Raw genomic sequence first — 26,217 nt, 5'->3', positions numbered from 1 at the left:
AAACTAATCCGTTGTTAGTATTAGCCACCTATCTTCCCAATATATTTTTTAACTTCAATATAGCGGTAATGCTATCACTGTCATTTATTCCCAGATAGTTTTGGGCAGCCGGCCTAAGTTGCCATTTGAGTTCACATATATCTAAATGGACATCTGATACCTTACCTTGAATGTCATTTTTAATTTGTTGAATTACACAAAATTCAAAATGATGTTCTGGATGTTCAGCAATATGCCTAGCAAGGCATTGGTAGATTTAAGATGCCTAATGTCCAAAACATGTTCATTAATTCTTTCCCTAAAATATCTGGAAGTCTTTCCTACATAAAATGCAGGGCATGCCTCACATTTGGCTAAATACACCACATTTTGAGTGTAACAGTTGTAATGTCCCATCAGGGAGATAAAGTGATTATTCACTTTGATGTTTTTACCCGTCTTCATAATGTATTTACCATGTGTTGCATCTCCCACATTTAAAGTTACCCATCATTCTCCCAGCGTTAGATGGCTTTTGATGGGACCCCTTCTCCAAGATCTCTTTGAAGGATTTATCCTTCCGAAACACAAACCTGGGAGCACCACCCATCTTGATTTCTACATTCTTATCTAACTGTAAGATGGCCCAGATGTTCATCGTGCATACAGCTGCAGTCATAACAGATGGAGTTCTCCTGCCGTCAGGCGGGTCCTCGGTCGGCCGAATTCCAAAGTCCGGCATCGGTTGTCGTCGCTTCTTCCCTGACGTCAGTGCGACAGGGGTATAAAAGAACCAGCCAACACCATTTTCTTCAGTCTTTCTTGCCGTGCGGTGCCCGAAGCAGAAGCAGTTCGCAAGTGCCGGTCGGCCAGCTCCTGAAATTACGAAAATTTTGAAACCGAAGTCTTCTTGAAAGCTAAGTACCCCGTTGGGGAAACTTTTCTTGCCTCAGACCGATGTCAGACAAAGTTAATAATTGTATTTCATGTGGGAAGCAAATACCGCATAAGGATTTCCATTCCCTCTGTATTCCTTGTTTAGGCCCAGACCACAACGTCTCAGTCTGTCGCTTTTGTGCTACATTCAACAAACGCACCATTAAGCGTCGGGCGGAGTTCGCCCAGCATTATTTTGGCAAAACATTTAACTATATTATGTCGTTGGATACTCCGACTCCAGTTTTGTCTAAAAAGTGCAAAGATGAGGACCGACACACGAGGTCCGCGGCCTCTACCGACACCATGCCAAAGCCGACTACACGTGGTCCGGTTCTCAGCGAGGCGCCTACGCAGCCCCTGTCTACCGACGACACTTCATTGGCGGTGTCTCCTGTGCCCGAGGTCGCAGGCTCCTCGGCCCACACCCCGACTACAGATACCGAAGCGACTCTTGGCGGTGAATCTCAAAATGTGGACAGGTCTACCTCCTCTCAAGGTGTCTTCAGACCTTCCTCTTCTTTTTCCATCAAGGCTTTCACTAAGTCTAAAGCAGCCATGCATTCTAAGAGACAAGCTCCACAGGGCCCATCTCCAGGCCCCATTGCCTAAAAAACAGATGCTTAAAATGGCTGAGGATTTAATTACTCTTATCAGGGGTTCTCAACCCCCCCCCCCCAGACAAAAGGCCCAGAGCGGAGGAAGAATCCCCCTCCTCTGATCAGGGCTCCATTATTTCAGAGCACTCTGATGATCAGGATCATTCTTACTCCCCTTTTGAAGACTCTGATGCAGAGGAGTCCATTCCCTCTGTATCCCGTCCAGAGGATTACTCATTTGGGGAAACTTTGCATACCTTAAGGGAACACTTCCATTGGGAAGGCCAAGATTATTCAGATTCCAAGAAAAGGCTTAGGGAATTTCTCTTGCTACCTCAGCACAGGCCTCTGGCTATACCTCCTGTCTTGGACATACTAGATGATGTGTACTCGGAGGCCTGCCTTAACCCGGATTCTCTCCCTCCAGCCCCAGCCAAGCCTGACAGGTACTACAGGGTTCCTGACTCACACCAATTTCTATACAAAGTCATGCTGCTGACCCAGAAACCATCTCACAGGGCCCAAAGGGAATTAAGACCTCCACTGCTAAAAATCCATTACCTTCCGAGAGAGATTCCAGATCCTTAGAAAGGTGGGGAAAAAAGGTATATACCTCGGCTACCTTAACCATGAGGGCCTTAAACTGTCAGTTCCATATGCTAAAATACCAACAGTTTTTGTTATCACAATTGAAAAGTAAAATGTCACAACCTGAACAACCAGACTTGAAGGAGTTGCAGGATTTGATGCATAGTGCAGAACAAGTGGGTAAGCATACCTTACAATGTGGTTTTGATGCTCTAGAGGCCTCATGTAGAGCTGCTGTTACAGGATCAGTCATACGTAGACATGCCTGGCTCAAGGAACAAAGCTTGCCAGATCATGTCAAAGCTAAATTACTAGATGCCCCTCTACAAAAGGATGTATTATTTGATGCTAATGCTGAGGAGGTATTAAGGAAAATGGAGGAAAAGGCTAAATCAATGCAAACTGTGAAAGATTTTCTACAGGTACAACCCCCACGTTTCAGAGAAATTGGCCTTCCAAAAATTGGTCCTTTCCAGCCACGGACAGACCCCAAAGAGGTAGATACAGGCGCCCGAGGGGCAGAGGACAATCCCAAGGATCGTTTAGGGGCAGACAGTGGCAAGCTCCTACACAAAGAGGTGGTGAGGATAACTCGCAACCATTCAGAAAGCAAGCCCAATGACTTTCCCCTTTGCATGCCAAGCAAGACTCAAATGGCAGCACCCTTAGGCGGAAAACTGGCATTATTTTCAAAAAATTGGCATATTGTCACAAAAGACAAATGGATCCTGGACATTATAAACAGAGGCTACAGATTCCATTTTCACACCCTTCCAAAAATGAGAGGCATGCCAAACCTGCCACACAATCAAAGGGCAGAGGCACAAAGGCAAATTACAGATCTCATAGACATGAAAGCTATTCAAGAGGTACCTACGCATCTAACAAGGTCAAGGTTTTTATTCCAGACTATTCCTGGTACCAAGGAAGGGAAAAGATTGGAGACCTATTTTGGACCTATCCATCCTAAATACATTTCTACTCGTACCAAAATTCAAGATGCTCACTCTACAGCAGCTTCTTCCCATGCTGGGCAAGGAGTCTTGGCTGGTAACATTGGACCTCAAGGAGGCATACCTGCATGTCCCAATCAGACAAAATTGCAGAAGATACCTCAGATTTCTTGCAGGTTCAACCCATTATCAATTCTCTGCATTGCCGTTTGGCTTATCTACTGCGCCCAGAGTATTCACAAAATGCCTGGCATCAGTAATTGCCTACTGCAGACTTCAAGGGATACAAATATACCCCTATTTGGACGACTGCCTGATCCAAGCGGACAGCAAGCACATTCTTCTGAAACATCTGGCTTATGTAATAGTGTTGTTGAACTCTCTGAGATACACAGTCAACAAAAAATAAATCAAGGCTAATACCCTCTCGGAAAATAATTTTCCTGGGTGCCAACTTGGACACACACACCCAGATGGCCTACCTCACGCCAGAGAAGCAGGGGCAACTAACTCAATACTTCAGAGCACTAGCAAATTGCACCAGGCTGACTGCAAGGAAAATCTGCAGGCTCTGGGATTCATGGCATCTTGCATCTTACTAATCCCATGTGCAAAGCTGCATATGAGGAAACTTCAGTGGTACCTGAAAAACCTATGGTCTCAACACAGCCACAGTTTGGAAACAATAATACCACTAATTCCATGTCTTCAAAAGGAATTTCTGTGGTGGGCTCAAGCATGCCAAACAAACACAGGTCTTCCATTCAGCAAGCCTCAAGCAAATCAAGTCATCACAACAGACGCCTCGGACTACGCCTGGGGGGCACACATGACAGATCGGTGCATTCAGGGCAAATGGTCCCAAAAAGAAAAGCACCTTCACATCAATCAAAAGGAAATGCTAGTAGTAATAAATGCTATTATAGCTTTCAAAGACCTTCTGCAACCAGGTCAACCATTGATAAGAACGGACAACACCACAGTTATGTGGTACATAAACAAACAGGGAGGAATACATTCATACCCCCTATGCAGACTGGCCATGTCACTTTGGAACATGGCCATGGACTTACAAATCGAACTACAAGCACAGTACTTGCCAGGCAAGGAAAACACGCTGGCAGACAACCTAAGCAGAAATATGACAGATCCACACGAATGGAAGTTGCATCCTCAAGTTTTTACAGAGATAATCCAAGCATGGGGAAGGCCAGACATAGATCTCTTTGCCTCCCACAAAAATCACCAATTGACAAAATTCTGCTCAAGGATTTTCCATCCAAAGGCCTGGAGAGTGGACGCTCTCTTTCAGTTGGACATCAATGACAGTTTATGCCTTCCCACCTCTTCCTCTGCTGCCCAAAGTTCTATTGAAAACCAGAGCAGACAGACCAAAGATGATTCTCATTGCTCCAGACTGGCCAAGACAACACTGGTACCCACTCCTGAGGAGCCTGATGCATTCCCCACCATGGACCCTGCCTCTAATGCCTCTTCTCCTGACTCAGCACAGCTTCAAAACTCTTCACAGTCAGCTAAAAACACTCAATCTAGCAGCATGGAAGATTCCTTAGCATCACAACAGACCCTACTCTCCAAGGAGGTGCAGGATGTCATTTTGGAGGCCAGAAGGCCATCAACTAGAAAAGCTTACTCCGCAAAATGGAAACTGTTTTGTGTCTGGAATGAGAAAAAGTGTCAGGATCCTGGAAAACTGAGTTTACTTCAAATACTACAGTATCTAGCTGAGCTGCTAAGCAGTGGACTTTCATTCTCCTGCATCAAAATCCATGCCTCAGCCATTTCTGCAGAATACAACACTGATCCACCCTTATTCTCTCACCCTCTAAGACAGTTCCTCAGAGGGGCTAAGAATCTAAAACCCCCAAGGAAACAACCAATACCTGCTTGGGATCTCAGTTTCATTCTGGAAAAACTGACCTTGCCTCCTTTTGAGCCAGCTGCCTCATCAGATTTGCAATATTTGTCCTGGAAAACAGCTTTCCTTCTGGCTATTACCTCAGCTCGTAGAGTTTCAGAACTACAAGCTCTCATGGCTGTGCAGCCTTTTATCATCTTCCATCTGGACAGAGTTTCCTTACGAACCAACCCGTCCTTTATGCCAAAAGTGGTATCCAGGGTAGCTTTGAATCGGGCCATACACTTACCTACGTTTTATCCTAATCCTCAAAACAAAGGGGAGAGATTACTACATTCCTTGGACATCCACAGACAACTGCGTTATTTGGACAGAACAAAGCCTTTCAGAAAATCAGAACAGCTCTTTGTGTCCTATGCTATAGGAGCTCAAGGAAAGCCAATTTCCAAACAGACAATCTCAAAATGGATAGCCCACTGCATACGCTTTTGCTATTCTTTTCATGGCAAAACTGTACCTACAGGCATCAGATCTCACTCCACAAGGGCCACGGCTACCTCTGCAGCCTTTCTCAGAGGAGTTCCTACCAAAGATATTTTAGAAGCAGCCACTTGGAGTTCTCTGCATACCTTCTCCAAGCACTACCACCTTCCACTATACTCCAAATCTAGAGCGGGCTTTGCCACTGCAGTCTTGCAGGGCATTCTGGCTTCTCCTAGTTCCACCTAGTGCCTACCACCCCTTTCTTAGCTTTGGGATTCTACCCATCTGTTATGACTGTAGCTGTATGCGCGATGAACACAGTACAGTTTTGTACCTGCCATAAATGTAGATGTTCGAGTGCTAATACAGCTGCAGTCCAGGTTTCCCTCCCTCCTTCCCCTCTTGGGACAGGCCTATTGGCTGACATATCCTCATGCAACCAGATTGGGGTATTCATTCATGATGTATTTGTTTGCACTACTGTATTTTGATTATATGGCATTGCTTTATTACACTAATTTATGTATTGCCTTCCTTCTGGGGGCACCTGACATCTGGGGCAAGAAAAACTGAAGAAAATGGCGTCGGCTGGTTCTTTTATACCCCTGTCGCACTGACGTCAGGGAAGAAGCAACGACAACCGACGCCGGACCTAGACTTTGGAATTCGGCCGACCGAGGACCCGCCTGACAGCAGGAGAACCCCATCTGTTATGACTGCAGCTGTATTAGCACTCGAACATCTACATTTATGGTAGGTACAAAACTGTACTTTTTTCTTTACCATCCACTTAAACCAATCTGAATCCTGGTTATAAATAGTGACAAATAGTAAACCTTCACCTTTGTTTTTTAATTCTACTTCAACACCCATCTATTGCTGGGAGAATGATGGGTAACTTTAAATGTGGGAGATGCAGCACATGAAAATACATTATGGAGACGGGTAAAAACATCAAAGTGAATAATCACTTTACCTCCCTGATGGGACATTATGCACGCAAAATGTGGTGTATTTAGCCAAATGTGAGGCATGTCCCGCATTTTATGTGGGAAAGACTTCCAGACATTTTAGGGAAAGAATTAATGAACATGTTTTGAACATTAGGCATCTTAAATCTATCAATGCCCTTGCTAGGCATATTGCTGAACATCCAGAACATCATTTTGTATTTTGTGTAGTTCAACAAATTAAAAATGACATTAAGGATAAGGTATCAGATGTCCATTTATTTACATGTCAACTCAAATGACAACTTAGGCTGGATGCCCCAAACTATCCGGGAATCAGTGATAGTGTCAGCATTGCCCCTATATTGAAGTTAAAAATATATATTGGGAAGATAGGTGGCTAATGCTAACAAGTGATTAGGTTAGTATGTCTATTTGGGGTGTCATATTTATTATTTTATAATTTTTATATGATGTAAATGAAATAATAGTACTATGAATTTTATACTCATATAAAAACAAAATATTCAAAGTATTTTAATAATTTTATTTATATAAACAAAATGTTGAACACATTTTAGCAAGTTTTGAGAGAATATGGTCATGTTGCTTTAAATAATTTGGCGGGAAATTAATTGTTGTACTTGGTTACATATAAAAAGGAATGTATGTGAGTTTTTAATTATTCTGATGAAGTCCTGATGTGGGGACGAAACCTAGGTCAACAACTTTGTGGATTATCTACTTTTATAATAAAGTGTTGACTGGTTTGCAGGCACAAGTTTGTGGACATTCTATTCCATTTTCATAATAGTACGAGGTTTGGTTGCTGTTCTCCTGGTGCTTTTTTCAGAAGTTGTTGGTTTGGTTCTAAGTTGGTCATGTGATATTTAACTGTTGTCCAGATGGGAAAGCTATTCTATTTGTGCTAAACTGATGAACATCATACTGGAAGCAGTTTTGTTAAGTTTGTAATTCTTTTCTTTTTCTTATAAACAATGCCAATCTTTTCTGTCAGGAGTTTAATAAGGTAACTGAAGCAAAAAAAAAAGTATCTGAAGTAAGCCCTACCGTGAAAGATATTGAAGACATCAGAGCAAAAATACAGCCTTAAATTTACAACAGAGAAGCATGATTCTGATTCACAACAGTTAACTTGCAGGGCTTGCAGTATCCAGAGGTATGTTTCAGAACAAGTTACTGCTCTCTCTCACACAAAAGAAAGTACAGGAGCTCCACTGTTTTCATACTGTCAAGAAGCTAAGGTAGATGACCTTGAAAACAGAGCCATAGGGGAACAACCTCCATGTCATTAGTCTACATGAGAAAGCTAAAGGTAGTCGCTTAATTTCCATCGTGTGTGTAAGCCTAGCAGCAAAATCCCTCACAGTTGTAGAACATACTCAGTCAAACCATGAACCCAAAATGGCAGTCAACCTAAGAAATTCATATTTCACGTGCCTAGAATTAATGTGAAATGACACCATAAAAAGAAGAGTGAAATGGGAAATAATTTGTGTCGAGGTATGTTTTAAGGGTTGACCCAGATTACTGTACAAACCAATTCCTGAAGAGGAGTACTTTTGGTTCCTTATTCACAGCAGCTAGGAGAATATGGCTTTGATATTCAGCTCTGCTGTCCAGCCATATTGATAATTACCAGAGGCACCCAGCTTTTACTTTTTCACCGTACTAGAAGAAATGAAATAGTTATGGAAGTGTGGACTGTGCAAGCGCACACACACTGAGACAGTGAAGTGTACTATCTCACAAGTGAACAACCAAAAAAGTATTCAGCTGATATCTTCTTCCCCCACTGAATCAGTTACTCAGAAGAAGGAATGAAGCTTTTCCTTGCATCACCCACAGAAATATGAGTCAGCTTCTGTGTAACTCGTGCACAATTGTTCCCCACCCCAAAGCACTTTGAACTTCTACTCCTTTGTCAAATTGTGAAGATAAACTGGCAGCAGGCATGACATTTTCTGTGCCAAAGATTTCAGCCATTAAAACTGAGCATATTGAGTCATCTTGAAGTTAAACTGATAAACCTGACTTACCATCAGGAGCCAGGGACAGTCGTCTAATACATGGCCGTCTGATTGGTGGCTGTAAATGCATCAAAATGCAGGGAGTATTGACATGTTCACTATTAATGGTGTGATAGTGTACACAATCTTGTTTATAAAAAAATAGGTGGTCATCTTTTTAAGACAAGTTTTAAATTCTGGTGATGGTCTTTTTTTAAACACATTTATGTTGGTCTGTATATACTCTAGGTGGAGCTTCATGTAGCTGTAAGTCTCTCACTGTTAGCCTTACCAGGATCAATAGGTATATTAGCACTGTCGGACTTTTTGATTTAATGTTATGCTACCTTGCTTGATGAGCAGTTCCTCGTCAAGTTTATAGATAGCACAATTTTGCTGCTACTGTTAGTTTTATCTGCTTCTACAAGTGTTTTTTTTTTTGTCTGACAGCTTCGTAGATATTCGCCATGCAAAAAGCAGGTAAACACGGTTGTTTTAATTCATATAAATCTTTCTATGGCATGCGTGTTTGCCTGTGCATGTCACATGGTAGAGTATTCTGGTATAAAGTTATTTTGCTGTTTTAGCATGCTGAGACTGGACTGTAGTATTTTCAGCTTGATAAACGCAATTTAGCAGGCAGTTTGCCATTATTTTAACTTCTACATTTTACTGAAAACTCTATAATGTTTGAAGCATGATGCACAGAGGCTACAGCATGTGTGCTTGGGGCATTCACTATTCTGGTTGTTCGTTATGCTTGCAGTTTCTTTGAGTGATTAGTAATATCCTGTAGCTATTTTTTTGTGAAAGTGCTGTAGTAGAAACAGTAGTTCAGTTGTTAAAATGTTAATTTGATTTAATAATTCACCGTTTGATTTTCATTATTGAAGTGATCATTAGATGCTTTATACGCGATAAACGTGTAAAGTTAAGGAACACACTTAATGTGATTTTTGATCTCGATTGGAACCTGTTTTTTCACTCACCTGATTAGTCTCATTTCTTCTCACTCTGGTAATATGATTAGTTTGCTTTGTAACAGTTGTGGATATGGTTGGTGTAATAGCTAAGGTTTTCACCTCACAATCTACGGGGTATGATACTGACCTCTGGTTGCTCTCTGGTTAATGGCTACACTTGTAATAGTCTACGGATTGATTGCCAAGTATTTGTTAATCTAATAACCTATTTAGGATGGGTCAGGGAGAGCATGGCACATCATTTTTATTTTTCTGTCTTGTTACTTCCTATAGTCTACACCAGATCTGAGGCTCCGCTTCTCTCCTTGCTTCTTACCCCTTTATTATTGAAGGGTGACAGTCTTTGCACTAACCGTTTATTTTATTTATCTGGGTTATCTTTTATTCTTATCGGTATTCCACACACAAGAGATTCACCACATCACATTGAGTCTGCACATCAACATTTCAGTCCATTTCAGTGCAGCTGCATATATTCTCTGTGATGCAGGTGTTTCTTCCAGACTCAAAGCTAACACGGTATTGGATCATGTAAAGAAAAATGGAGCCAGAATGGTTTTGCTACAAAAAATAAAAATTAAGACAAAATATAGTTTCCTGGCTTTTTAAGGCATTGGGATGGGAGTGGGAGTGGGTTGGGGGTGTCAGTGATGGTTGTGCTTTTTCTTATTGCTTCATTAGTATATCAGTCTTTAGGCTGGTGGTGGTTAGGTGATAAAACAAACATGGAAAGGTAGGTGGACTATCATTCGTATTTAATTGTACTTCCCCCTCAGTTTATTATGGGTTAAACACAGGTGAAGTAGCTTTCTCCTCTTCTTTGGATTCCCTCAGTATGATGGATGACAAAAGCCAATGAGTTATTGGTGGCAGTTTTAATTCACTGGTAAAAGTCTGCATCCAGAAGCTTTCTGCAGGAACAGTAGACTTTCTATGATTACTAAAGCTCTCTGTCATGGAATAGATTTTTTTTTCTCTCTTTACATCCCCAGTACCATGACAACCATCAGACCTCCTCCAGTTAGACCCGACGCATTCATTCTCTAGCAGGGAAGACCTTCATCATTTTGATCATTAGAATAGAAGCTGTCCAGAGGTTTCTTCATCCTGGCAGACATTCAGGGTCCCAGGCATTGAATGTTTCTTAAAATTAAAAAAAAAAAAAAGTTTAAACTTCACAAGTATAACTTATTGTACTGAGTGCTTTTGTCTCCCAGTTTTTCAGACTTCATCAGAGTGAATATCCACAATTGTTACACAAGCAAATGATCAAATTCTGCTAATCACAGTCTAATACCAAAAACCACTGAAAATTAATCTGTGAAATTTAAATATTTAACGTAATTACTTTGGCTATCTATTTCATGATAAAATGTTTCTTTTTTTATAAGACTTTGTATTGAAATACATTAACTTAAACCGGAAAGGGCATCAATCTGCAACAGTATTTGGAGAAATGTTTGTTTTTTTGACATGCATTCTTGGTTTAGTTTTTTTTTTTTAGAATTAACTTGCCTTCATCCCCTACAGGGGCTTGAATTCCTCCTCATATGACTGCATGCTTCCTCTCATGTACTAACGGGGGCTGCCACCATATAGTGGATTGGTGAGTCAAACGTTCCCTTCAGAATCCTTACTTTGCCTTGGCCCTTCCTCTGAGGATATACTTGGAAGGTAATCATCCTGCTGTGGCCTGTCCTCCCCTGCCAGAACCATCAGACATTCAAGATACTAATCCAGATTTGTGCCTGGTTTGTAGTCAGGACTCTAGCATCCATACCAGTGGCAGAGCCAATGAATAGATGATTTTTACTTAGATTACTGGAGGGGATTAATTCTAGACATGAAATACTTTACTTTTATTAGCCTTTATTATTGTTGTATACTGAGTACTGTACACTTCAAGCTAATGTCTTGGGACTTGATACTTAATATTGTGAATGATCGTATCAGATAATCATCTCTTTCCTTTCTGAGCACACGCAATTATTTTAATCTCAGAAAGGCTAGCTCCAGTGGCATAGAGGGATAAAGCCGTGACTATAGTCCAAGTAACCCAAATTCAGCTAGTGGCTCAGATACCTGTTGGAACTGGCTGGCAGAGAGAGAGGGGTGAAGGTTTTTTCCACTCATCTTTCCCTGAGGTGGGTGTTTGGCACATGTCCAGGGCAGACAGACTGCACCAGCTTCCCTGCTAGAGGCTGAAGAACTGTGTATGATGTGATTATTGTAGAAGGTGGCGTCATTTGTTGACTTATATCACCCACAGAAGTGATGGTCCTGCTTTATGCCCTTTACACATCATTCATCAAAACTGGTTACAGGACATTTTGCTGGATGTTAAAGACCTAACAGGAAACCACTTCATGTCTACGTTAATGAACTCTCCTCTTAGCAGGCTTTCACCTCCGTAAAGGGGAATTAATTTGACAGTTAGCCAAGGGAGGTGCACTTGTCAGCAGACAGTGATAGGGACAAAAAGTAAAAAAAAAAAAAAATTTTCAGAAAGGGCACCACCGCACTGCACTTTGCTCATAGGTGTGTACTAGGCTAATGGCAGTGGAGCCTATACAAGCCTAGCCCATAGGATTACCCTGGCATTGTGCCGCCTGACCTTAGTTCCTAGTGCCTCTGTTGAGTAGAGCCTCTGGAGTGATCCCCGGGGTGAATTTTCTATTTCCCATCCACTCCTCAAGATCTCTCTTGAAGAGGGCCAGTGAGGTACTCTTGTTTGACATGTATGGGAAGTCTGTTCCATCGCACAAGCAGTCTTTGGGTTATGAACCTGTCCCTCCAGCACGTTCTGTTGATTGTGGTAATGAGGTTGATGTCTCTGGAGCGTGTGGTGAGGCGGGATTGGGATTTCTTTAGATATAGCATTTCTAACAGAGCTGTGTCAGACATGGCTTTGTAAGTCGAGCAGAGATCGCCTCTAAGTAGGCAATATGAGACAGAGAATAGGTGGAGTTTTTGAGTCTGTCCATATAGGACAAGTGTTTAAGGCCTAGGATCCGCTTTGTGAGGTACGTTTGCAGCCTCTCCAGTTGTTGCAGGTGTCTAGTGAGGTACATGCCAAATGGGACATTGTACTCTGTGATTGGCCTAATGAGGGAAGAGTTGAGGGATACAATGACCTCTTTCTTCATGGATGTAAAACCCTTAGTAATGAGATGTGCCACATAGAAGGACTTTCTGACCACAGTGGCAATGTGGTGGTCAAAAGAGAGGTTGCTGTCAACTTTTGTTCTCCGATATCTTATAACGTTGTCTGTGTCCAGTGGACTACCATCAATGTGGTAATTCATGGGAACCGGGTTTTTCCCAAAGGGGATGACACATTTTTTGGCATTGAGCTTAAGGCCATGGTTCTGACACCAGTTGTTGGTCTCAGTGAGGCCTTTCTATAGGATGTCAACATCACTTGGGGAGTTAATAATAGCTCCCAACTTGCAATCATCTGCGAATTTTGTCAGCCAGAGTCCCTTCGTGTTGGCCTGGACTTAAGAGAAGTAGATACCAAACAGGAGATGACCCAGGACCGAACCCGGAGGGTCTCCACTCATGACTGGTCGTTAGACTGACTTAGAGTCAGCTACTTTCACACTGTGGGTCCTGTGAGCCAGGTTGCAACCCACCTAGTGATATAGGGGTTGATGCCTAGCTTAGTGAGTTTTTCTATGATTCTGGAGTGGGGAACAGTGTCAAAGGCCTTGGCCAGCTCAAGGTAGGCTGTATGAACCACCTTGCCTTCATCCACAGCTCTGGTGACTAACTTAAAGAAGTTGAGCAGGCATGATCTACCTTTCACAAAACCAAACTGTGTAGGATCCAGAGTTTGGAGATTCTCTATATCTTTGTTTATTAGGTCCATGATGGTGCGTTCCATAGCTTTGCATATCAGAATAGTCAGGCTAATGGGGCGATAGTTCCCAGGGTCTGTAGTCCCTCCTTCTTTGTGGAGATTAATGACTGTAGCAGTGTGCCGTTTGGTAGGGACAGAGCCTGAGGTGCAGCTGTTATTGAACAGGGCATAGATGAGGTGCCAGTTCACTCTGTAGTTCATATAGAACACAACCAGGGATATTGTCAGGTCCCATAGAAGCTGTATTCTTGGCCTTGGACAGTGCTGTTTTAACCTGTGCAGCAGTAATACTGGGTGCCTGGCAATCTACTGGTATTGTGATTGGTCCTTTGGGGGGGGGGGGGTTTAAAGTTGGCACGGAATCTGTCTGCCAGTGTATTGGCAATATCTGGCTTTGTATATAGGAGGTACCACTGTGCAGAAGCTCAGAGCAGATCTGAATATTGCCATGGAGATTCTTTACGTAACTATAGAAGCAAGTGAAAGAGATTTTCCATCTGGGCTTTCCAGAGACATCTAGAGCCATTCTTAGCACCTCTTCAAGCTATCCTTGATTTTCTTGCCTCCATTTTCAGTAGTGGAGGTAGTTATTCATAAGTTAAGGTATAACTTGCTGCCATTTCTAATTTTCACATTGGTTAAAACTATTCTTCCTTGGCATCACAGAGGTTATGTAAGGCCTTTCTCAAAGGTATCTTTTTATTTACTCCATCTATTAAGGACACTACTCCACTGTGGGATTTAACAGTACTTTATGCTTTGACACAGTCCCACTTTGAGCGCTCTGCCAAGGTGGACTTAAAATTTTTCTCTTGGAAAACCAATTTTCTAGTTGCAGTTACTGCAGCTGGATGAGTATCAGAACTCCTGGCTCTCTTCCCAGCCACTGTATCTGTTTTTTTCATGAGGATAGGTTGTTCCTTCAGACTAACTCCTCTTTCCTACCTAAGGTGACATCAGAGGCCACTATTAACCATTCCATCAGTCTGCCTGTTTGCTTTCCAAGGTTTTCCAGTAAGGGATAATTCATGCTACAACTGTTGGATGTACACAGACTGCTTAGATTCTATCTCCATAGAGCTAAAGGTTTCAGGTAATCACACCAATTGTTGGTCTCCTCTTTCAAAGCTAAATTGAGCAAGGCGGTATCAAACATAACTTTAGCCAGACTCAATGATTGTATTTTGTTTGTTTATAAGAAAGTATTGACACTACCTAAACCTCCAAAGGCTCATTCCACCAGATATGTGGCCACATCATCTGCCTTCTGGTCCAGAGCTTTCATAGCTAACACTTATGCAGCTGCCACTTGGTCTATTGGTCATTGCAGGTTGGACATGTTACCTAGGGATAGGGCAGCGTTTGTCTCCGCTGCTCCAGCATATCCTTCCCTAAAGACCACCCATGATTCTCTCTTGCTGAGGACTGTGTCCCATTGGTTGAGGAACAGATGGAAAAGACAACATTATATACAGAAATTACATACTCTCCATAATTGGTGCATCTGTGTAATGTCTCATCATCCTTCCTCAACCTTCCATCTTCCAGCCTCCTTTATAAGTTCAAAGATTTTCATTTGGGCTCCTAGTATGTCTTGAGGAATGATTGTTGCCTTGCCTGCCTTCCTAAATGAGCTCCAGTCGTCTTCTCCTCCTTTTTCTTCTTTCTATTGCAACTAAAATGTGGCTTAATTTGGGGTGTTTTTTTCTTTTTTATTATTGGGTACCTTGCTGTGGTGCAAGATGGTAGGCTGACTACATCTGAGGTAATCCAAGCTAAAGAGAGGATTATGGGTAAGGGAAGGAGCTTAAGCTGTGGAGCTAAAGTGTATTAAATTGGCCGAGGTCAGATCCAAGACCCCATCGATTGAGGAAGGATGAAAGGAGACAACAGATGCATTGTTATGGTGAGTACATAACTTTTGATCTGAAGTTGTCTTCATTTGGTGTTCAACCTGTGGGTCTTTCATCTATCCTTCAGTCAAACTCTGCCATGTACTCCAGCCTTGGAGCCGAAAGCTTGAGCGTCTCTTCTCCTACCCATCATGCCCCATTCTCCCTCCACCCCTCAGATCTCAGATCTCATTGGCCGCTCGCTTGAACAGCTGCGGGGTCTGTTGCTGAGCTCCCTGCAGGGAAACCTATGGTGTTTTTGTGGTATGCAAGTACTCTAAATTTTGTCCCTTTTTCTCCTTTCCTCCTTTTTTCTTCCTATCCTTAGCTAGTTTAAAAAAAAAAAAAAAAAGTTGGTGTAGAAGGGCTTCTAGAAGTAGCAGTTTCCAAAGTAATGGAGAGGGTTCTCACTACCCCCGCAAGAGCCTCAAGTCTTCCCCCCCTTCGGACCCAGCTCTTCTGTCTTTTGAGTTGGCCAGATCAGATCCCTCTGTCCTGTCTACCTTGACAGCTTGTTCCAAGAAACTTGCAGATGGCTGCCCTTCAGGAGCACCCTGACCCTTCATGTAAAAGGAGGCTCTTGGATTCCCCACCAGAATCCCTAACCGAAGACAAGGACTTGGATGAAGGGGAATGTTTTCTAGATCCCCACCTGAGGATGTCTCTTTCAGGGACATCCTGGAGATCCTGTGACAGAAAGGTGTGTGGTCTGTCCACAAACCTAACAGTCTGTGTCCTGGAAGCCTTTGGAACAGGTCCATCTACATCCTGTGTTTCCTCCCCTGCTGACCCCCTGATTGACTTAATTTCTAGCAGGGCATAGAAGGAACCGGTCACAGCAGAGCCCATACCAAAGCTCCCAGATAAAATTCTTAGTGCTCCTGTGGATCGGCTGTACTATACTAAAGGGTGTCCCAATCAATGTGATGGTGGTGGCAGCAGGAGAGCTCTTTGGTTCATCCCCCAGACTGGGAGTCAGGGCGATGGACAGATTCTACTCTTCAGAGATCTTTTCCCTGCATGTGCTGAATTACTTGACACGTGGTCAGACTTCAGAGAGACCTTGTTAAGGAGATCTGGGAGTCTATCCCAGGTTCCATGTCTGAAGAGGACAAGATCTCCTCCTCCAGAATAGCGAACCTTCATTCTGTCTCCAACATGTCCATCAGATTACTCTTGCATGCAGCAGAGTATACCTCAAGGGCAGACGGTTCGATTGTTGCATTCCGGTGTTACACCTGGATGAGGCTTTGTGAATTCTTGGAACCCTTCAGGCATCCTTTATCAATGCGCTCTTTGATGGATCATCCCTTTCTGATCCCACAGTCAGACGCACACTCCTAGTGTGAAAAAGATGGAAAGACCCTGTCTGCTGTCAGAATACACTTTTCTACCCCAAAATGGCCCTATTCCAGGAACCAGCATGGCAGTAAAAAGCTGTGGTTTAGAAAGTCTTGGGGAGCTTTCCAGGACTTGCAGGGAGTTTTTTCCTCTGGAGGCAGAGGGGTGAAATGATTCCAATGGCAGGTGCTGCTAATGTGGTGGGGGGAGGGGTCCGAGGAATAGTGTGTCGAGATACATTCTTGGACAGGCCCTTTTAGCAATTCTGAGGTATTGCCCGACTGCTCATCTCTGGAGGCAGTTGAGGGGGATGTCTCTCCCTTCACCCAACAACCTGGGAATCCATTACTGCCAATTATTGGGAAGATAATATCCAGAGGTTACATCATTCTGTTCTTCAGATCCCCGAAACTCTCTCTAAATGTCCCCGATGTGCCACCCAATCAGAGGGAGGTGGCAGCTCTAGAAATCGCAAAGCTACTAGAGAAGAGTCATCCCACCCATCCCCCAAGACCAGTTCGGATCAGGCATCTATTCCAGATTCTTTTTGGTGCTAAAGAAGATGGAGGACCTCAGACCACTTCTGGATCTCAGTTCCTTAAACAAATTGGTTGTCAAAAGAAAATTCCAAATGGTCACCATAAAGTCCATTTTGCCCTTTCTGCAGAAGGATGATTGGATGTGCACAACTGACCTTCAGGATGCGTATTACCACATCAAGATGGAGAAATGCTCCAGAGGGTTCCTCCGCTTGCAGCTGGAAGCCAATCATTTTCAATTTAGGGTACTCCTGTTTGGATTCACCACAGCCCCCAAATTGGTTTACCAAAGTGATGGCAGTAGTTGCAACTCAACGAAAACACTTTAAACACCAAAAATTTAATATAAAGCTTTCGGGTTAACCACCCTTCATCAATACATAAAGTTAATGAATCTCATCATCATTTAAATAGGGATCTAATAATGTCACATGATTCAGCCAGCCTAACTTAACACTAATTAACAATTAAATATTTAAATTACTTCATTCAAAAAACTTTCATCACAATATATCAGAATATTTGAGAATGCAGTATAGTTTTAACCTTAGGCTTTAAGAACCAAGTATGGTTATCACGGTTCTTTTTATATGTGTTTGTGTTGTATGAGTATATGTATAAATGTTTTTTTATATATGTGTGTATGTGTATATATATATATATATATATATATATATATATCTATGCATATATGTTTTAAAATGAGTTAGTGTGATGAAAGTTTTTTTGAATGAAGTAATTTAAATATTTAATTGTTAATTAGTGTTAAGTTAGGCTGGCTGAATCATGTGACATTATTAGATCCTTATTTAAATGATGATGAGATTCATTAACTTTATGTACTGATGAAGGGTGGTTAACCCGAAAGCTTTATATTAAATTTTTTCATTTAAAGTGTTTTCATTGGACTTATTCTGTGCAGTTTGACCAGAAGTTTATCTATCAGTAGTTGCAACTCACCTGAGACTGCTTGGATTCCGCACATTTCCTTATCTGGACAATTGGCTGCTCACTGCCCCCACCAAGCATCGACTGCAAGCCAGAGATGGTCTCCTTCACCTTGCTGCAACCTTGAGCATAACCATCAACCTTTCCAAGTCGAAATTGGAACCATTCCAGATCATAGACACTTTATAGGGGTTCAACTGAATGCAACACATTGCATGGCCTTCCTTTCCCTTAACAGAATTCAGTCTCTTCAGCTGCATGTAAGGCAGATTCTCTCTGATCATCCTCCCCCCAGCCTTTCTTGTTCTCAGAGCATTGGGGTCGATGTCAACTACCATAACTCTTCTCCCAGTAGCTCACCTTCACATGAGAGTACTTCATTGGACCTTAGAGGTTCAATGGTCCTTTCTCGAGCTACCCATGGACTACCGCATTAAACTTTCTCAAGTCTTCAAGGAATCTTTTATATGGTGGCTTCATGCTCAGGATCTGTACTCAGGACGGCCATTCATTCCTTCTTCTCCCAAAGCCACGGTGACCACGGACACCTCCCAGCTTGGGGGGGGGGCATTGGCTGGATCGGATGGTTCAAGGCACCTGGTCCAGCCTAGAGACCAATCTGCATATCATTGTCCTGGAGATGGGGGTGGTCCTTTTAGCAATGCAAGCCCTTCATACCTCTCCTCCCATGGAGACACTTGCTATCCAGACAGACAATATATCAGTTGTGTGGTGCATTAACAACCATGGAAGGAACCAAGTGTTACTTCCTATGTCGAGAAGCCATGAGATTGTGGGAATGGGTGATTTCTTCCAACCACTTTCTAGTAGCAATGCACAGTCCAGGGAACTCAAGCATTCTAGCAGACAAGCTCAATAGAACCATTCTGATGCCTCATGAGTGGTCTCTTAATCCATCAGTGGCAAACATGATCTTTCAGAAATGGGGTCAACCTTGCTGCAATGTATTCAGCTCTCCTTCCAGCAGCAAGTGCAGTGAGTACTTTGTCCTGATCCCCCTTCAGGGTAGTCTCCCAGAGACACTCTAATCTATGCTTGGCCTCCTGGTCTTCTTTATGCTTATCCTCCTCTTCCCCTGATAGCCAAATTCCTCAAGAAAGCTCAGAGGTTTAAGTGCCAAGTTAACCTCATTGCCCCATTCTGGCCTTGACAAGTTTGGTTTCCTTTCCTGTGGTCTCACCTTGTGTGTCTGCCTTGGACTATTGATCCCTTCTGGATCTTCTGTCTCACCATTCGGGCACCCAGCATCCAGACATCCTCAGCCTGAAGCTGACTACTTGGTTACTCCTCTTATGGTGATGGTTGGAACTCCAAGGCTTTCCTCCCCCTGTTCAGAAGATTCGGATTGCATCTCGTAAGGCCTCTACCAGGAAAATTTATTCTAGTAAATGGAAGAAATTCTCTAATTGGGCATGACAGCATCAGTTAGATCATTTCACGGCTCTCCTCCAGTGAGTATATTTTTCATAGTGGAGTTATCTTCACAGTGAAGGTACAGTTGGCAGCCATCGCTAATTCCCATATTGGTAAAGATTCTACTTCACTGGCATCCACAAAAATATGTAAGGCTTTTTATGATGGGTGTGTTTCTACTTTGGCCTCTGGTCAATGATCCTACGCCCCCTTGGGACCTCACTTTGGTGTTACAAGCTGTGGTTTCCAGCTCCTTTGAACTGACTACCACAGTTGATTTGCAATTCTTGTCTTGGAAGATGGCCTACTTAGTGACTATCACCTCTGCTAAGATGGTTTCAGAACTTCATGCCTTACCCATTTAAAACCCCCTTATCTTGTTTTCCACAAAGACAGAGCAACTCTTTTCCCTAATCCTTTAGAGGTCAACCTCAACCAAGTGATTAATCTCCGTCTTCTTCCCCAATTTCCAAAACAAGGGAGAATACAAGCTTCACTTACTTGATATTCACAGACTGTTATGTTTTTACTTGGATAGGACAAAAACTTTCAGAAAATTGGACCAGCCTTTTGTATCTTTTGCTAGTTCCATATTAGGATGTCCGATCACTAAGGTGAGCTTGGCTAATTGGATTTCAAAGTGTATTGCATTGGCATACTCTAGCAAAGGAATTCCTCTTCCAAATCATGTCAAAGCTCATTCCACTAGATAAGTATCCACCTCTGCTGCCTTCTGGTCCAGAGTGCCTTTCAATGATATTTGCTCAGCTGCTAAGTAGGCTTCCTCTCATATCTTCATATCCCATTACAAACTGGATGTCTGTTCCAGGAGTAGGGCCTCTTTTGGCTCCACTGTGCTCTGGAGTATCCTTCCATGATGGCCACCCAGAGGTTATGTTCCTACCATAACGTTCCATCTTAGTTGTTGCTTTATTTGTCTTCAACCATTCCCACCATCCTTCCCCTTTCCTCAGATTCTGGCAGGATCTGGCAGAAGTGGCTCAGGTCTTTCCCACTACTATGTCAGTCAAGCCGAGGTATACTGTGGATGGTGTAGCTAACACTTGCCTTTGTTTAGGTGGTGGTGGTTTTATTTTCAGCAGCAAACTCAATCTGAGGGATGGAGGGAAAATGGGGCATGATGGGTAGGAGAGGAAGAGCTCAGCTTCCAGCTTCAAGGCTGGAGTAAATGGCCCAGATGGATCTGAGACCCACATGTTGAAGACTAATGAAGCAACAACTCGGATGGAACATTATGTTAAGAACATAACTTTTTTAGAAATTAAATTCATTATAGGTGTATGAGTTGATCAGTTGGTATTATATCAGATTGTTTGATACAGAAAACAGTTTGGCTGGTAGATGAGCCAGCAGCTATTTATCAAGACTCCAGCAAAACTTCCAACATGGTTTGTAATTCTGGAAGACTAGAAAATTGGGATGAAAACTTCAAGTCGGATACTTCACAGTCCCTGCTATGTGCACACGTTTGAGTTAACTCCTTATTCGTGACTTAAAGTAAACCTCTATATTGGGGGGATTTATTTCACTGTATTTTAGAACTTTTTAGAGCTGCACAGTTAAGGGTTGTATACATAACACAAGCAGAAAGTTGTATTTCAAAGTGGAAATGGATGATGATGATGAATGAAACAGCAGGAGAGAAATTCAAGAAATAAGGAAAGAGGGGTTTTGGATGCAGATACTTAGAGAGCAGCAGCCCTACAGAGTATTATACTAATAAAAGTAGCAGTTTTTTTTAAGAACCTAGCCAACATGAGAATAGAGAGAGGAGATTTTGGTGACAGGGATGACTGCAATTAGGGGTAGGGAGAAAAGGGAAGAGTCTGGAATTTGCTGGAGAAATGGGCAAAGGAACCAAAGTGTTGGGAGCAAATAACTAGAGAGGGAAAGGCAGTAGAATGACAAGAGGCCAAGAAGCCGTGGACTACATGCTAGAGTTCATCTTCCCTACCAGGGATTGATAGAGTATAGGCAAAGAAAAAGGGTAGGGGAATCTTACATGAAATATCTGCTCTGGTAGTTTTTAGTTGAATCTAGAACAGAAGCTAGTGTTAAAAAGGGATAATTAGTAGAGCATATAAAATATTGCATGATGATAACTATAGAAATCAATCAGAGGAAGTTAGAAAAAATTGGGAAGAGAGTTTGGATAAGCAATTTACAAGGGAACAATGGGATGACATATGTATGGATCCCAAGTGTGCAACAAAGTCTAGAATATTTAGAATTTTTGCTTGGAAATGTTTGCATGGATACTTTATACCCCAAGCAAACGCCAAAGAATTTTACCTCAAGTAGGTTGCAAATGTTAAGTGTGATGGGGAAGAAAGAGGTAACTGGGCATATATGTTTTGGGAATGTAATGAGTTGGGAGACTTTAGAAATTCCTTACAGAGGACATTATTGGGTGAGCAAATGGGTGTAACTAAGGGAATGATTCTTTTGAGATGGGACACAGAATCTGAGTTGTCTAGACGTAGTAAAGCTTTGTTAAGTTTAATTCTGGTGGTTGCCAAAAAAGCAATTACTAGAACATGGAAATCAAAGTCTAAACTAACTGTATTTCGGGTATTAAATATTGTAACTCATAAAATAACTGGGATCTTTAGAAAAGGGTAGGAGCAAATTACATAGAAATAAATGGAAATTGGAGTAATACATGTAGAATAATGTTCTGGAGAAGGAGTGAGGTTTAAGGGAAGGCAGGAATTGAGCAGTTGATATAATGTTGGACTGGTGATAGTTGCATAAAAGAACAAGTGTGAGGTTTAATATTTGTAAAACTGAGAACGTTAATGTTAATTTTTATGTAAATGGATGCTTATGTTTTAAGTGATACATTTTTTAAATCACGTTTATTAAATTATTTCCCTCATGTTATGGATTTGTGGATACATTATGTAACTATTTTAGGTTTTTCATTGATAACTCAATTTGAACATCCAGAATACAAAGTTCTCAGATGGTAGTTTTTGCAAGCGGTTTGATACTACAAAACATTGTGTTACTTTATAAGGTCAACTGGTTAGATATGATTTATGATCTAAAATCTAAAAATTCACAACTTCTGAAAGATTAATCTCTTAATTAAAGCCAGTATACTTAACTGAAAACTTGTCCTAACTAACAATTAAATTGAATGCAGTGTTGGGTGCAAACATATCTTAAACAGGCCACACACTTTTGTTACAACTGTGGGTTGCCATTGTGATCTACTTTACTTTTATAAAACTCATTTCCCAGTGGAAGCACTCACCAGCCTGGTTAAACAAGAGATGCTGGAGTCTTTTAGTTCATTGCTGATAATGATGGCAGGATTATGTGCATGTGAACTGGCATTGTAGAAAGATTGAACCCTTACGCAGTAGTGTTTTCAGATAACTAAAATGTGTTTTCTTCTGGATAAGATCAACAGCTGCAAAACTTTTTTGGAAGTCAATTTTTCGAACCGGTATTGATGCTGCCTCTAGCTTTAGTGACAGGCAGAATAATATGTTAGATGTAAAGTTATGAAATTAATATTGGTGCATTTTTCTGTATTACTTTTGGCATTTGTGGTTTACAAAAAAAGAAAACTGCAATGTTTATGAGTTTTAGCCCATAATACTGTTAGGAAAGAAAAAAGTTACTGTTCTTGAGGTTGAACGACAGCTCTACTCTACTTTTGTTTCACAATGGGGCCTCAACCTCAAGCCATACCTGAAGTTACTCCCTTCGTGCAGGAAGAACAAGCCTGAGCTTGATAAAACCTAAAGATAAAGATGGGAAGAAAAGGAAAGCATTGTCTACAGATAACAGTGGTAAAGCTAGAGAAGAGGAAATTAAAGATCTCTCTTCAGGTTTGACAAAAAATAGGGGTAGTGAGTTCTGTACTGTGGATTCCCCTTCTGGAGTCCTTGAAATGTGTGTAATGATTGTACTTCTTCTCTGGTTAAAGTGGTGGTGATAAAATTAGAAAATATTGCTTTCTTCAGGCCTTCATCTGCAGAATCATTCAGAGCTTGCCATCCATACTAATAATTTATCAGACGATGATGCAAGCAGTCTGTCAGATGAAGGCTGTCATCTCGTCTTCCTGTGTACTGTGGTAAACAGAATCGATTAATTGCCAGGTTTCTCTGCTAGATCATTCCAGGTCATCTTGTTTTCATTCAGGCGGTCATTCAAGTGAGGCCAGTGTTCAGTTTCTAGGGGTTGGTATTAAGGCTGGCTGTAGTCTTGATCTTTGGACTGCACCCTTTGTAGTTAACACCATTGTCATTGATCATGAAGCTATTTTTGAAGAGTTTTAGGGAATTGAGGTTGGTCAGTTGGCATTTGTTTCACCACTGATCCTTTGGAGGTCTTTTGCTTATATCACTAAGGTTGTTCTTCCAACCTTCAAGGTCAATACTTCCATTATCTGGCCTGCAGTTGATGAGCATCCATCTAAATTGTTGAGGGTTGCCATGTCAAGGTTAGTTTCAGGGACATTGGTTATGTTCTTTGTCAAGCCTGGAGAGTTTTGGCCTTAAGCAGCTGAAATTGAGCTTGTTGATCCCTAGCATGGCATCCCCTGCTGTGCAGGCTACTGCGCTTTTTCTGCCCTCAGCAACTGTTTCAGTTGTGATTTAGAAACTTCCTGCTTGACCATTGGGCCATCCACAGTCTCCCATTAAAGAGAGAGATAAGAGAACATTTGCAGTTTTACTTCTTTCCAGGCTGCTTTGTCCTTGGACTCATTACCTCTGAGATACGTATGAAGCACAAGTATAAGAACAGGGATGTGGACCCTCCCCAGGAGTCCCTCCACCTTTGATATTGAGCAGGGTGAATGTCATGGTGCCCCACCATCCATCAGATGACTTAAGGTCTAGACATAATGAGGTAGTGCGGGGGGGTGACCTAAAAGGCCTCACAACCTTACCTCAGTTGATCCAGCAGACAGCCCTGCCATTTCTTGAACCACCTTCCTGTTTAATCTGCCAGTAGACTGGAGTATGCATTTTTGTTATCAAGGCAGCATATGATTTTCTAGCTTACTGAAGACTGGATTTGCTGGATTGACATGCACAAGCTAGACTTCATTGTTGCTAATCTTATTCTGCAGAGTCTTGCTTTTCATCCTGTGGATGGAAAATTAATGGCTTTGAACCAGTTTGGAAGAATATTTGCACTCATACACAGTTTCACCTTGAAGAGAGTTAACTGTTGTCTTACACTGTGATTCTGGTGAAAGCTGACTGGTGACCTGAGGTACAGCTTTGTGTCTCACGTGACTATAGTGTCATGCTTGTCTCATTGTTTTACAAGCGGTGCAGTAAGAGTAGCAGGCAAAACATCACTGCTCTTCTCAGTTATGCCTGGCTGCATCGTACGGAATTCTCAAAGGATTCTAAGATGAAAAAATAACTGGAGGCTGTGGAGAAGAAAAAAAAAAGACTCTCACGACTGTTAACATTTAAATTTCAAACCCCCAAGTGCACACACTGTAGAATGCAATGTAGTCCATCACCATTGGCTTCAACATAGCCAACAGTTGCAAAATGGAGGATCTTGGAAAACAAATATGGCTGTGATAACTTCTAGAATGGATTAGCAGTCCTCCTGCCTCAGACCCACTCTCTTCCATTGTCTGAGATCTCACCTCGTCATAAAAGTTCAACAACAAAGAAGTCCAAGACATACAAAAAAAATTGAAGATACCTCACAAAACTAGAGAGGATCAAGTTATCATTCCAGTGTATCTCTAGTTTCCAAAAAAGACTAAAGCACCTCTGGCTGATTTTAAGTCAGCGCAAACAAATCCATTCCCAAAGAGTTATTATAAATAGTCATAGTGCAGTCTGTTCTTTCCTGTCTTTATGGAAGGAGTCTGGATATGTTCCTTGGACTTCCAGGATGCCTCCTTCATGTAAAGATTGCCTACAAGTCCAGGAGGTGCCTGCACTTCTGGTGAGAGCCAGTCATTATCAGTCTGAACACCTGTTCAGGATTGCCTGCACCCCCCCCCCCAGGTGTTTACCAAATGCATTTCTATAGTTATTGAGTTGGACGATGCAAGGAGTAAATGTGTATCTGGGAGTTGGTCTCCTGCCTTGTACAGCACAGGTCAGTAATTTCTACAAGGGAATTTTTTTTCTTACTCTCCAAGTCTTTGGGAATCACAGTGAAAAGTCATAGATGGTACCCTTTTTTGTTACTGACATTCATCAGGTGCACACTTGGATACCGCATTCTCCAGAGCGCATCTTTTCTCAAACAGAATCTTCCCTTTACAGAATGTGGTGCTTCAGATCATTCAAATGAACTCATTTCCCATCTCATTTTGCTCTCAAGCATTGGGGGCTCATGGCAGCAACTGTTTGCATTGTTCTGAATAGCAGATCATACATGAGTTTGTCAATAGATGTTAAAATTGATCTCCGTTAATATCTGTCTTGATTCAATACATATGAGTTTTTCAAAGGTTTGCAAATCTCACTTTAAATGCAAAATGGCTTGCATGGAAAACCTAACTTTGGGCTGTCCTTTCCTGAGCTTTACCCTGCAGTAGCTGTTAACTTTAACGTTTCTGCCCTAGGGAGAGTCCAGGAAATATGGTCACAGACAGAGGCCAGACTGCAAATTCAGATTTTGGAGCTGAATGCAGTTATATCTTACACACTTTCCAGGACTCCCTGTCTCTAGGAATATAATCTGTCAAAACTGACAGCATGGCAGTTTGATATATAAAAGCTGTCTGTTGAGAGGCAGAGCTGCTTTCTAATATCCAGGCATATTCTTTAGGAGGCTAGTTCCCTTGTGGACAGACTCAT

The 26,217-nt window shown here is 42.0% G+C and overlaps 1 protein-coding gene across 1 annotated transcript in view; it reads left to right on the top strand.

The window, feature by feature from the left end:
* Positions 1–26,217, top strand: part of MYO9B (myosin IXB) — a 1,188,949-nt gene that overhangs the window by 1,155,262 nt on the left and 7,470 nt on the right. The gene's annotated exons all lie outside the window — the stretch shown is intronic.

Source organism: Protopterus annectens, chromosome 13.part0 (genome assembly GCF_019279795.1).
Source record: "Protopterus annectens isolate FY-2018-M chromosome 13.part0, PAN1.0, whole genome shotgun sequence".
In the NCBI taxonomy this organism is placed as follows: domain Eukaryota; kingdom Metazoa; phylum Chordata; order Ceratodontiformes; family Protopteridae; genus Protopterus; species Protopterus annectens.
The sequence above is the reverse complement of the archived record's forward strand: the minus strand, read 5'-3'. Positions and strand labels throughout refer to the sequence as shown.